This window comes from Saccopteryx leptura, chromosome 3 (assembly GCF_036850995.1).
Source record: "Saccopteryx leptura isolate mSacLep1 chromosome 3, mSacLep1_pri_phased_curated, whole genome shotgun sequence".
Classification (NCBI taxonomy): domain Eukaryota; kingdom Metazoa; phylum Chordata; class Mammalia; order Chiroptera; family Emballonuridae; genus Saccopteryx; species Saccopteryx leptura.
Genome location: NC_089505.1, coordinates 203,250,179 through 203,264,668, shown reverse-complemented (window position 1 = coordinate 203,264,668; position 14,490 = coordinate 203,250,179). Strand labels below are relative to the sequence as shown.

At 37.9% G+C, this 14,490-nt stretch overlaps 1 protein-coding gene across 1 annotated transcript in view; it reads left to right on the top strand.

Moving 5' to 3' along the window:
* Positions 1-14,490, top strand: part of DCDC2 (doublecortin domain containing 2) — a 264,811-nt gene that overhangs the window by 193,054 nt on the left and 57,267 nt on the right. The gene's annotated exons all lie outside the window — the stretch shown is intronic.

Here is a 14,490-nt window from a genome sequence, read left to right as displayed (position 1 = left end):
CAGAACTTCCTCATGAAGTCTTATAGCATTATAATCAGGGCATCTTGTCTACTGAGTGTGTGTCCATTTGAAAACATATTAAAATAGGGGGAAAAAAATCAACATAGAGAAAACCATCAAGTGCTTCCCAAAATAGGCATGCTCTCTTGTGCTTCAGACCAGGAAGGCTGTTTTTTAGCTTGCTCCTAGACAGATATAGAAAGGAAAGTCTGCTAGGTTTTCTCATGGCCAGAATGAAGTATAATTTGAAGCAAATATACTTTTTTTAAAGAACTGCCTTCCTCCTCCCTCTCTCCCTCTTTCCCTCCTATTATTCATTCCTTCACTCATTCATTCCTTTATTCATTCTATTCATTCTCATTTAGCAACTATTTATTGAGCACTAATTCTCTGGAAGGCACTATGTTAAGCTATAGAGACAATTCCATGGTTATTAAAGCAACATTATGAATTGATTTCCCCTGTTCAAACTCCCTAAATAATATTTTGTCTGGCAGCCAGATGCAGCATCCTATAAATTAAAAAGCATGGCCTGTGTGAGAAATAAAGGTCTGGTCATGCCTTGGGAAAATTATTCAACAATTCTTTTCTCAATTGGAAAATAAAAGGGTTAAACCATTTGCTTTCTGTAGTCTTCTGAGGCTCTAAAATATAATGATCTAATTAATATTGGTTGCCTGGCTTACACTTTAGTATTTCTAAGTTTGTATGGTGCCTGGACATGCTGATCAAACTGACTTTGTGAACTTGCACAGGAGACAAAGTTCTGAACTACAACGACAGCAATGTGCTCATTTAAACTAGAAGACATCCTTCTGTTTTTAGGGGTGGTATGCCTTTTCATTTCTTAGGTGTTTGAAAACAATGCATTAATAGATATTCTGCTACAGAATAGTTAAAATAGTTCTGTGCCTGGTTAATTAGGATGGGGTATTTTGACTTTATGACATTTTATATAAATAAAATTTTAAATGCACTACTTAACTGAATATATATTACTACTTCTTTTTGTTTGTTTTTTTAGTGAGAGGAGAGGAGGCAGAGAGATAGACTCCTGCCTGCACCTGGACCGGGATCCACCTGGCAAGCTGACTAGGGGACAATACTTTGCCCATCTGGGGCCATTGCTCCATTGCTCAGAAACTGAGCCATTTTTTTTTAGTGCCTGAGGTGGAGGCCACAGAGCCATCCTCAGTGCTTGAGGCCAAGTCACTAGAGACAATCAAGCCATGGTTGTGGTAGGGGAAGAGAAAGAGTGAGAGAGAGAGAAAAACAGAGAGAGAGAGGGAGAAGGGGAGAGGTGGAGAAGCAGATGGTTGCTTCTCCTATGTGCTCTGACCTGGAATTGAACCCAGAACATCCATACTCCAGGCTGACACTCTAGAACTGAGCCAACCAGCCAGGGCCATATTGCTGTTTCTGATGTGGCATAGACATATATCATTGTATATTTGTTACAGTACATAAAAAATTCTGTATAAAGTTTAAACTGTTCCATCAATAAAATTGAACATTTTAGTAAATTTATGTTTGTATGTATATATCTGTATATATGCATATATCTGTGTGTGCATGTATATAATTATTGAAGTCACATAAATATTATCTGAGTCATTTTTGAAAGGGCATATTTTAATGTTCTCAGTGAATAATGTCCCTCTGCATGAGATAGTGCTACTGTTGTATCCTAGGAAATATTCGGAGTGGAAGATAAAATTATTTCGATTTGTAGCTTCTTGTCATGGGAGGTGAAGGCCCCTTTTATTATTATTATTATTAATGTGATGGAAATAATTCCATCACATTGTGTCTCTGCACAGCATCCTGAGAACAACCTTTGCATCACATAAATAATTACAGTTATATTTGTTAATGCCTTCTGCCATAACTTCCCCCCTCCCTCAACTGCTTTGCATGTGAGAGTGAGGAAGGTAGCCCTCTCCACAGATAAAGGTTTCCCTGAGTATTGACAGAAGGTAGGTTCTTGACAGTAGTGGGGAGTTTGGGAGGAGTGCTGTGTCTTTGCCCTAACAACCCAGGTGTGTGCTCACTGGAAAGGAATATGTCAGGAAACAGGTGTGTGTTCTTTTAAAAGTAAACTTTTCTTACATGTAGAAATTTTTTTCCAGAAAAAGATTCAGCTTCTGGCCTGGCATCTTTTCCTTCCTCATGGACCTACTTCTGTAACCAAGACTGCTGGCTGGATCTCAGGAAGGACCTACCACATTTCATGGTGCTAAGATCTAGACTGGGTTTGAGTCCTCTTGGTGATAGGGGGTGAGCAAATCGGGCAAGATTCCTGCTCTTAGGGAGGGATCCATTCCCATGAAGGAGATGGACCACAAACCAGAAACAACACAGAAGCAAGGCCGGGTCAGAGAGCAGTGAGGCCAGGGAGGAAACGGGGAGGGAGCTCTGTCTCCTGAGCACAGCCACTCTTGTTGTTCCCACTCCTGCATTTGAGTTCTGCCCGAATGGAGGGCGAGTTATGGGGAAGCAGAGTGTGTCTTTCATAACCTTCCCCCTTTTCTGTGTCATTTTTGCCCCCTTGGTGATGACTTTTAGTTCCTCTCAGGTCCTCCGTGCTGGCCCCTCCTGTTAGGAGTGGAGTATGACCTGTGTAGAATGTGTGATGATTCAAAGAATAAAGTAGATAGAATCTTAAGGTAAAAAATGAAGATGGTTGTAGAGGAGAATATTTTTTTAAAGAACAGATCTAGTGTTTTAGCATGCAAATTAATTTTAGGGGTAAGTTTTGTAGTGAAAAATTTATAGTCTCCTAATCCTTGATAACTTTTTCTGTCTTTGCTCCTCCATTGCCCCGTCCATTCCCTCTGCTTGGAGCATTCTCCCTTCACACAGCCATGCTTTATGCTTCTCAAGCCTTTATTTACATGTTATTTTTTTCAATGAGGTCCACTCTTACTACTCTATTTAAAATTGCACCCTCTTTCTACCACTGATATGATATATTCTTGCTTATTGTGCTTAATTGTCTCTGTCTCCTCTGTCCCTCCTGCCACCAACCTCCATGAGGCCAAAGATTTCTGCTTATGTTCGCTTCTACATTCCTAATGCTTAGGACAAAGACAGACACAGAGTAGGTACTTGATAAATATTTTTAAATTAGTGAAAATAATTTAAAAGAAACTCTTCCAAGTTTTCCTAACAGTAAAATCCCTTAGAACAATCTCACAGGGCTGTTCATTTGCTTTTGGAACTTAGGGGTAGAGGAAAACGTGCTAAACCTGGTCTGGGGAAGGAGAGGAGTATGGTCCAAGCAGCAGGCTGTGTCAGGCAGAGGCGAGCAGCAGCCACTCTGTGAGCCTCCTGCAGAGAAAACGGCATGGCTGGGAGCTGGCCAGCGGTGCCAGTCGGGATCAGCACTCTTAGACTTCGGCAGTCCTGTGATTAGGCAATTATGGTGGACATGGGGACCCAGTGGATGTTTGCTACCGAAGGACATTAGTATAAAATCTAATAAAGAAACATCTATAATTCACCTTCATTTATAGGATGTATGAAGAAATGATGGTAAGCAGGATTTAAAAAACATGTTACAATGCTAGTGTTCTGAAAGAGTAGCTCCGGAGACTAAACTCAAGTGTCTATTTGACTAACTGATTTAAAATGTCTTGAAAACCTTTTATTGGGTGTGCAGTAGGCAGTATAGTGGCCCCCAAAGATCCACACCCTAACCCCCAGGATCTGTGGGTATGTTCTGTTATGAGGCAGGGGGGAACCAAATTAGCTAATTAGCTGACCTTAAAACAGGGAGATGGTCCTGAATTACCTTGGTGAGTACAGTGTAATTGTAAGTGTCATTTAAATGTGGGATAGGAAGACAAAGAGTCAGAACCAGAGAGATGATGGTGTAAGAAAGACTCAATGGCAGGCCATTGCTGGCAATGGAGACAGGACTGACTCCATAAGCCAAGGAATGCAGATAGCCCCTACAAGCTGGAAAAGGCAGGAAATTGCATTCTTCCTCGGAGCTTGTAGAAGGGAATGAACGAGGCCCTGTCCACACCTTAATTTCAGCCCAGTGAGGTGCAGCTCAGACTCTGGCCCCGGAACTTTAAAATAAAACTTGTGTCATTTTATGCCACTGAGTTCGTGGTGTTTTGTCATAGCAGCCATTGGAAGCCAATACAGAAAGAGCAAGGGAAAACCTGTCCATGTGTTTTTGCCACATGTCCATTTTATAATACTACCATTTCCAGCATTCTCACAAGGAAAATGTTTGTGATTGCCAAACCCGGCAGTGGCCACTGTGGCACTGTTAAGGAAGCAGACCTGTCTCCAGGAATTGGGATCTGTGACCCCATTCAAGCCCATTGCCATGTCGGCCCAATGAATCTCATCCTCACTTAGGGGCAGTGACCAGATCTCACAAAATGAGTCCCACGCTGGGCAGGCCTTCAGCCATCCATCAAGGTCTAAATCAGGGGAAGAGCAATGTCTGGGAAATGTTAAAAATTAGTACACAGAGCTGCTCTTGGAATTCCTCATTAGCAGATGTTTAAAAGTCAGCCCTCTCAAATTACTCGCAGAAGGTTATAAATATGAATTTTTTGTAATTCACATTTTATAAGAACTTCTATCAACTGTATCACAGCTTGAAAAATACCAAAAACACATTAGAAAAATCTTTCTGTTTAAAACTAGATTGATCCCACATTTACATGGCAAAGGAAGGCCATTACCCGGCAGGCAGTAAAAGCCTCATTTCAGAGAGCCTGAGAAAAAACTCAAAATAATTCACTTCTACCCAGGCCATTTGACAACTGTTAGACTTTTCCTTATGAAATAAAATGAAATCCTACCACCTGCTGCTTAAAATCTCCAATTAATGCTATAAAAAGTACCTTCATTTAAAAAGCCAATGTGTAAATTTCTGCAAGCTAGGAGCAGAAATTTCTTCAAATTTACTGGAATCTTTTGCTCCTGACTGCAGTAGTAAGCACCTTCCAGATTCCAAAAAGAGGCCAGAACTGATTTTCACTTAATTATTTAAGAGCTAAACCCCTTTCTGTTCCTTGGGTTCAGTTATTTAAAATCATGATAATTCACATATAATCTGCTGCTACATGTGTTCAGTAGAGATTGTGAGCAAAGATTATCAAAGCTTGCCAACGTTCTGCCTGTGAATTGAAATGGTATTTTTGCAGGAACCACAGAAAGAAGTGAAGCGGGAGGGAGAAATGGAGAACAGTGCTCTTTCTTGCCTTGCAAGGGTCTTTTAAGATGGAATCAGAGGGCGTAAGAATCACCACCTTCCAGCAATTTGGAGTGAGAAAGTCCAGGTGTTTTATCTCTTCCTTCCTTCCCACCTGATAGTCAGGTTAATGAGAATTTCTGAAGTGAAAGCAACTGGACATCTCTGATGTGCCCCCTTCTGCCTGTCAGATTAATGGAAGGGGCCATCAGCTGCGAGCACTGGGTGGGCGGGATTGGCCTTGAGCACTGAGTGGGCAGGGTCAGCTGCAGCATGTACAGACAGTGAGCCCAGCAGACTGGTTCTCCCAGCATTCTGTACTTCCCAGCCAGTGAGCAGGGCAGGTGCTGATATGAAAAAAGATGCCAGGAGAGTCTGGGGGCTCTTGTGGTCAGTTATGGATATAGAGCAGGGAAATCCTGGCACATAGGAGCCATGATGGGCCCTAGGTCTCTGCTTGCCTCTCAAGGCTCTCCACAGCCCTCCTTCATCTCCCACTAGCCCTCAACATGAATCGATGAAGGTTGGTCTCTTTAGGCCCCTTGATCCCTGATTCTTTAATGCTCTCTTTCTGTTTTCAGTTCTTGACTGGAAAGTCCTGCTCCTCCATTTCTCTTTTCCAGGTCAACATACTTAAAGTCCCGAGGGAGTACAGCTACGCCTAGGAGACTTTATAATCCTTACTCTCTGTAATCTTAATGTCTTACATTTACTCACTAAGTCACAAAACTGGCGTCATATGTAGAGGTTTGTTTTCACAAATGTATTTATGCTACTTATTGTGTCAATAAAACAGTAAATACATCTTGCCAATGTTTTGTGGTTACACTGCCATCTTCTCAAATGCTCACCACCATGATTTTTGTGATATTTCTGACTGCTTCTTTCCCCTCCATCTTTCTGTTTCCTCTCAGTCTTAGGAGCAAGATCCACCTCTTCTCTGTCTTGTAGTCCTCCAGTCCACTGGGAACTGATGTTGTGTGGAAAAACTGCTCAAGACACAAAAAGAGAAGAGGGATAGGCAGTCAAGAGAGACTAACTTCCTGAGTGTCCTTTTCCCAGAGCTTTTATTGATCAGAAGGTAACAGGATTGCAGGGAGGGGCAATCTATAAACCTCTAGGCTAATTTCCTAAAGCCCATTCACATGCATTCCTTTGTGTCTGCACAAAGGTCACTCACTAACACAGTTTCATTGTGTTTGCATCCAAGAAACCTGCTTCCCTGTGTTTGCAGCAGGGATCACATTCACATCACCATTCACACTCAGGGCTTTTTAACTAAAGTTCCCCAATCTAAGTTCTAGAGGGTTTAAGATCAGATAGGTGATTCCCTACACTGTCTATATAAGTGTAGTGTTTCTGAGTTACATCACAGGTGCTCCCTTCTGTATCCCTGCTCCCGTTCTCCCTGGAATACCAGTCCTGCATCCCAGCCACCTCCTGTGCACCTGATCTGCTGTCGCAGGATTTTAAAACTGAAAAGATTCTAAATTACACCATTCTTTGTGGACCCCCTCTGATAGCCTCTTCCTGGTGTATCCCCCTCAGTGCTTAAGTGAGAAGTATCAGAGCTATCCTTCATCTGTGTTTCTTTTCTGCTGCCTTCTACAGGAGGCTGCTGAGTCAATTTCCAATATGTCACTGTGATTGTTTATACCTCCAGACCCATCTGTCATTGCCCTTGGTCGTATCCTCTCTGCCCAAGAGCAGTCCTACTGCAGGGGTCCTTAGCTTCCTGTCTTGTTCCCCTTAAATCTGTTCTTGACAGTCACAACTTACCTGAAATACAGATATGATCATAATTTTTAGAAACTTTGGTGGCTTCTTATTCACCAGAGCTGATCCTGTCTCTTTTGCTTAACTTGTAACTCTTATCAGGGCAGCTCTTGTCTTCCTACAGGGGATGGTCCTGCCACCAGGCTTGCAGATGTACTTTAAAGCCTGCTCAGGTGTCAGTTTCTTTATAAAATCTTTACTGGGCCCTCAGAAATAATCAGTCTTTTTTTTTTCAGGGTACTATTGACCCTTGGTATAGACCAGTGGTAGTCAACCTGGTCCCTACCGCCCACTAGTGGGCATTCCAGCTTTCATGGTGGGTGGTAGCGGAGCAACCAAAATATAAATAAAAAAGATAGATTTAACTATAGTATATTGTTTTATAAAAATGTATTCTGCCAAACTTAGTAAAAATCTGACATAAAGTACTTGGTAAGTAATTATTATTATATGCTTTAACTTGCTGTAACTCTGCTTTATAAATTTTATAAAGTAAAGTTACTTCCCTACTTTATAAATCACCATGACTGTGGAACCGGTGAGTGGTTAGAAAATTTTACTACTAACAGAGATACAAAAGTGGGCAGATATAAAAAGGTTGACTACCCGCAGTATAGACCTTCCTTGTGGTATTTATTATATAAAACATTACTTATTGTGAACATGATCTGTCTGAAGTCAGATTTTATGTATCTTGTTCTTTGTATCCTGAATGTTGTTCGCATAAAACAAGGATCATGGAGAGTGGGGTTGGGATCAATGAAAGTTTGTTAATTGATAGATATTCGCTTTCAGTTAGAATACAAATCCACTATTGGGAAAAGGCTACTTGTTAAACCTCTCTTATCCTAATACAATACTGAACAACATGTGATGAAAAATAAATACTGTTGACTATTTTATGATTAAAACTGAGCATGAAAAAAGTGGAACAGTAAGAGACAGATGTGTGGCTGAAATATTAGACGTGAATGTTTCACAGTCATATGTGGTAGTGTATGGAGACTTGGCTGCATTATGGTTTGGTGTGATGTACTGTTTTTTACTGCTCTGGCATTAATAGAAGCACATGATTTTAAAGCAAGAAATCAGTTGCCAGAATTTGGGGGAATATTTATTTAGGTTATGTAAGATAGTCAAATTAAAAAAGAAAAGGACCTATCAAAGAGTTATAGTTTCACAGGCATTCTTGTGTGTATCGTACATGTGTCTGTAATGGTATAGGCAGCACTGGTAGCTAAGACACTCTTTGTGACATTCTGGATAGATATCTTCAGATGATCCAGAGTGTTTCAACCCTCTGTGTTAAAAAGGAAGGTCAAGGTAATTTAATGCATTAGATAAAGCAACTCACTTTCATTTCCCACTGATGAGGAAGCTTAGTACAAGGAAGTTTCACTAATTCTTTACTCTTAAACTCTTTCACATGAACACTAGTCTTAATCATTTTCTCTTTGTCAATATTGCTTTAAAATTTGTAAATACATAGGCAAGTATGGCAACTATTGCTAGCAGCAAATCCTCAGACACAGGATAATTTATAAACAGCCTGGCTGGCACAATCCCTGTGCAATGCAATTTCTAGCTCCTTTTTGCAAGCTAATGAATTCGAGCAATGTATGTCAGATGTGCAAAACATTTGCATGGATTGTTTATCTAATGTAAAAAATTCTTTATGCATTTTTTCTTATTAATTCACCAATGTGTGCTTTTTTTTGACAATTGAAAGGCCTTTCCAAAATTAAGGTAAAGTCGTTGCAACCTGCATAAATTTTGTAAAATAGATAAATTGGAAAAGTGAGAGAAGATGCTGATACACAGAAGATAGCTTCGTGGTTGTGGGGGCAAGCAGGAGCAATGGTGTGTCTGTGTTGATGTAGTTAGCCCTGTTCACAGATGTGCAGAAATGTCAACCTTTGCTTCTTTTGTGACCATGTAAAACCATTGCATATGGTTTTATCATCTTGTTATAAAATGTGCAGCTTAAAATGTATTTAAGAACATGTAATATATTTAACTATAAAATTGGACTCTGTGAATGTTCTGAGAATAGCATATGTAATGAATTCAATTCACTTTGACACAGTTTCAATATTATAAGCTTCTTCTTTACTTAAAAGCTTTTATGAAAGTTTTTTGATAGATGTTTGCCAGATCCCACTTAAACCTAGCTGTGGAATTCATTAATGTGTGCTTAAATTTATTTGGCCACTGATTTTTTTAAAAGAAATATATTGATTTTTTTATACACACATACTCACATGAAAATATATAGTTTAACCAGTCATCTTTTTTCCATAAAAGTTAAGCTTTTGCTCCCAAAAAGGAAAATATATTCAAATAAGCAAATATGATTAGAAATAAAAATAACTTTGATTATGATAAAACTTTGTGACTTCACTTTTTAAATAGTTATTCATTTTGATTGTTTTTATTTGGTATCCCAGTTTATCCTACAGCCTTATGGATATTCTATTATATATGTAGCTCAACTTATTATATTTTCTTTATTTTTAACTCTCCTTTCAATGGGAAATAATATATATATATATATATATATATATATATATATATATATATATATATATATATATGCTTTAAGAACATCTAAGGAAGACAGATGTTTTTTCAGAATTTCTTTCCCCTGAAATTAAATTTCTTGCTTTTCACGTTTGAGCTAAAAATAAAATAGTTACGGATGGTTTCATACTGCATACCAGTGCATGTTACACTCAGATCCTGCATTAGCATTTTTATTTCCACAGGGATTTCTGATATAGTCAGGTATTAAACTTGTGTTTATTTTGGCAATTATGCCTTTTATGGAAAGATTTTAACAGTTGAACCCCAAATTAGGAAAAATATACCTTTACTTCATCGGGAAGAATTATCCTAGAGATGGTTAGAAGATTCAACAATAAGTTAAAAATTTTAATGAAAAATTTACAGAACTCTCAAGTTTCCATTCATTAAGTGGAAAACAGACAAAACCTTCTCTTTTTCCAGCTCCATCCAAGGCACACATGAGACTAAAGCTCATGCCAGTCTTCTATGCCTAAGTTGCCAAAATAATTTTCCATTGATAGCTCTCTGTTCTCTATTGCTCCCGAAACTTTGACTTATTTTTAAGACTAGTCTCTTTTCTTTTTCTCATTTGTTTTCCCAAAATGAACTAAAAACTACTTACCCTTTCCCCACATGCCCCTCCACCACCCTACCCAGGCCTGATATGTTCTCTTTTAACTTTTGAATCTATTTCTTCTCATCCATAACTTGGAAGACAGCCTAAAAATTCAGAATTAGAATAAATATCCCCTGTGGCTCTTAAGACAATTGTTCAGGTTTGGTTTCATTGGCATAAATTGCAGATGATTACTTTAATATTGGTGATGCTTTCTCCAAGGTGATTGTCCTTTATAAGGCATCCTAATGGGAGAAGCTCAGTCTTAGTCCTAGCTCTGTGCAACTTTTGGCAAATTATGTAAACCTCAGGTTCTTTATCTATGAAGTAGGACAAAAATACTTCATATGGTGTTGTAAGGAATGTGTTTTAGCATAGTACACGGCACATAATAGGCATTCAACAAAAGAGTCTCCCGCTCGTGATTCTATATTGAGTGCTGTGTGTAGCCCAATCACCGGTGCAAAATAAAGATGCAGGAACTTTTGACAAAAAAGCAGGAAAAAGTGCTGTTAAAGGTACTTTTTTATATCCTTTCTTCCATGAGCTCTCTCTTTCTTGACTTGTCATGGTGTTTTATATATGCTATTCTTGTCATCCTAAGTAAAATAAAAATTTTTTTAACATCTTTATATGTGCAATGCCAGTTTTAAAAGCAATATAAGAGCATTAAACACACATGGGGAATCATCAAAATTATACAGGTTGTGTTTTTTAGCTCATACCTGTCTATCCACTTTTTTTCTTATCAGAGAAGTGAAACTACTGTCTAAAATTAACTTAACTGGTTATTTCACTTCTTTTTTTAAAATAAACATTAAAAAAAATATCCCCTTTAATTTGAGAGAGAGAAAAGAAGAGTGAGAGACAGAAGAAGAGAGAAAAGGGGAGAGGGAGACAGGCATCACTCGTTGTTCTACTTACTTGTTCCATGTGCTGGGATGACACTGTCCACTGAACCACCAGCCAGGGCTGTTTTACTTCTTGATATACACCCATTCTACCAACATTTGCTCCCTTAGGCTACTGATGAATAAGGATGTTCTGAGGAAAGGAGTCACAGGTTGCTTTATGTTTTCCTTTCCTATTATGTCCTCAGTTTCAGAAGTGATTAACTACTACAGGGAAGTAACATGAGTAAGGAAGAATACAGGGTTATTCTTGGTCTTATTTCTTGGAATGCAATTGCCTTCTTTCTTTCTTGGAAGCAAGTTCCAGTTTTAATAGAAAGTGTGGCCTCTAAGGAACAGATAGTCTGCAGCCTTCTCTTCCTGACTCAAATGCAGATATAACATGCTTATCTTGTATTCACTTTGAATCTCGGCAGAGCTTTGTGCATTGTGGGCCTACCTGAATTCTGTACTCTCGGGACAGTGCAAGCACGGGATGTGAATGGGGACAGAGGACCATGGCCATGCTTATTGTATGTATATCCTCTCCTCATGAACATTCTCCCTTTTCTCAATGGACTTCATTTACAAAATACAAGTTCAAGGATATGATTATTAAGCATCTCACGACAGTAACAGCTGAATATTAAGCCAAGTAGGGGTCCTTCATAGAACGGGTCTTAGGGACTGCCCAGGTCACATATCCAGGAAGCTGATTCTGGTGCCACAAATGTTTTTTTTATATATATATTTTATTTAAAAAACAGTAGTTATAACCTATTAACTTGATGTCACAATCACTCATGGGTCATGACTGGCAGGTTAGAGAACCTGCCATTAAGATCATAGTAAAGCCATTAAAACCTAGACTCTAGTGTTACATTGCTGTATCTGAATCCTGCTTCTACCACTTCTATATATGAACTTTAGAATACTTCTGTTTTTCATATGTAAAATGCTGGTAATAGTAATTACTTCACAAAGTTGCTATGGACATTAAATGAGTTGATACATGTAATATTGTTAGATTGATATTTGTCGTAACCAGTAAGTATCAGCTAATCATCATTATTAATATTGTTACTATCATTATTAATTACATTTTTCTCTAGGTAAATGCTGAAGGAAAAATATTTCTTGGCTGAACAGTAAGCATTTCCACTTACTCTAAAAAAGCTATTTATTTAGGTTTAACAATACTTGTGTTTTATCCTGACTAGAAGTATGTGAATTATTATAATAAGCAAATAAAAATTAATTCATACCAAACAATATCATGGAAATACTTAAAAATTTTAATTTAATGGAAAGTCCAATAAAGTTTACTTTATTTCTCTTCTCTTTTCCCTTATTAATACAAGTAGATTACTAGTGTTTCTCAGTTATCAGTTAGGAAAGAAGCAAGGATATCTGAAAAATAACATTTCTTAAGGAGCCAGAATTATTTCCTTTTGGAACAAAATTATTATTATTATTATTATTATTTTGTGACAGGGAGAGAGCCAGAGAGGGGCAGATAGGGACAGACAGACAGGAAGAGAGAGAGATGAGAAGCATCAGTTCTTCGTGGCACCTTAGTTATTCATTGATTGCTTTCTCATATGTGCCTTGACCGAGAGGGAACAGCAGAATGATTGACTCCTTGCTCAAGCCAGCGACCTTGGGCTCAAGTTGGTGAGCCTTGCTCAAACCAGATAAGCCCATGTTCAAGCTGATGACCTTGGGGTTTCAAACCTGGGTCCTTCAGGTCCCAGTCTGATGCTCTATCCATTGTGCCACCACCACCTGGTCAAGTTGGAACAAAATTATTAGATGGCAGTATAAAATTATTTCAATCACAGGCTAATATTCTAGAGGAGAATGCTTTCTATCTTTGCAAAAATATAGCATATGTAGATTTTTGTTATAGATAAGATTAAATCCTTAAATGTTCAATTAAATCCTTAATTAAATGTTGAAGCAACATTAAAGTGTACAAAACGTGGGCTGACTTGTCTTGACCTGTTTGAATTTTCTTCCTGATAATTTTATAAGTAGTACTTTTATAGCTAATTAGTATATTTCTTATCATTAATTATGGCTATTAAGATTATTTTCCACTGCTAGTTTGGCATTTTACCGTTACAAGATTCTTTCAAATTTGGTGCTAAATTGATATCCTGGACATTTTGTATCTGAATATCTATATTAATTGCTGATTTATAATTAGATAATCATCTTAAAATGGAGTTTAATAGAATCATTTAAATGGATTTATTTCAGGCATTTTAAATAAAACATGGAACATAGTAGATATTGAAAATAAAAATATCTTATGAAAATATTTGTTTTTATCTACCATTATTGACAGCAGTTCCTTGAATTGTAGGATTTATGCACAAAGTAGACAGGCTAAATTGAGCACATTGTAGCTTATAGTTTGTGTTAAGATTGAAGCTTAGCTGCCAATCAAAGTTAAGTTATATTTTTAGCAAGACATCAACTCTGATGAAAATTTATCATCCTCTTAAAGTACTATGGAGCTTACTTATCTGTATAAACACCTGAAATGCTAAGCATTCCAGAAATCTCACTTTGATTGTCCAAAGCAAATAGAAGCATACTAATCTGTAAGTGCTGAAACAGTTCAATCGAAAACACCCTCAAGCAAAGTTAATGAACAGTTCAGGCATATTTCCTGTGCCAATTAGATGAAATGAAGCACAATTCAGTCCTTTCCTTGAGGAGGACTGATTGGGACTGGTTTTCACATTTGCACTGCACGCTACTTTACCCCAGTGAGGACCACCATTTACAGAATCACTAGCACCTGTATCATCATTAGATTAGCTTTGAAAGTGATACTTGCTTTGTACTTAGTAGTATTGGCACTGTATAAGCATATTATTTTATAGCCATGTTATGGTTAATAGCTGAAAGTTAATGTTGGTGCCTTAGAGTATCAAAGCTATAATTTAGTAAATAATTGGGATTAATAACCAAGTTGTTAAAATGCGTATTCAGGTTTTTTTTTCTATTTATATTTGAGCCATGCATTTAATTCCTTAAGTATAGTCTATGTCTATAATTTGGAAACATATTTAGAGAATTAGTTTAGTCTTCCATCTCAAGTTTATCAACTGCAGATAGTCTTTAAAAATTTACAATCCTGGTTTTTCTTTAGCTTCTGGATTATTAGATTTTTTTTGCATGAACTCTTAGTAGTCTTCTGAAGCTAGGGGATCTTTTATTTCTTTGTCAGAAAGGATTATTAATGACCATGCTATATAGAATGACCCGACTGAGGACCAGTGGAAGGAGCCCTGTTTCCTGGGATGGGTGCTGCTGTGTAGGTTTCTCTCTTTCTGGCCCTATCTCTTTCCAGTCTGTTACTTCCAGCAGCCAGACTACCGTGTTGTAATTCATTTAGGTTTTTAGCTAAAGTT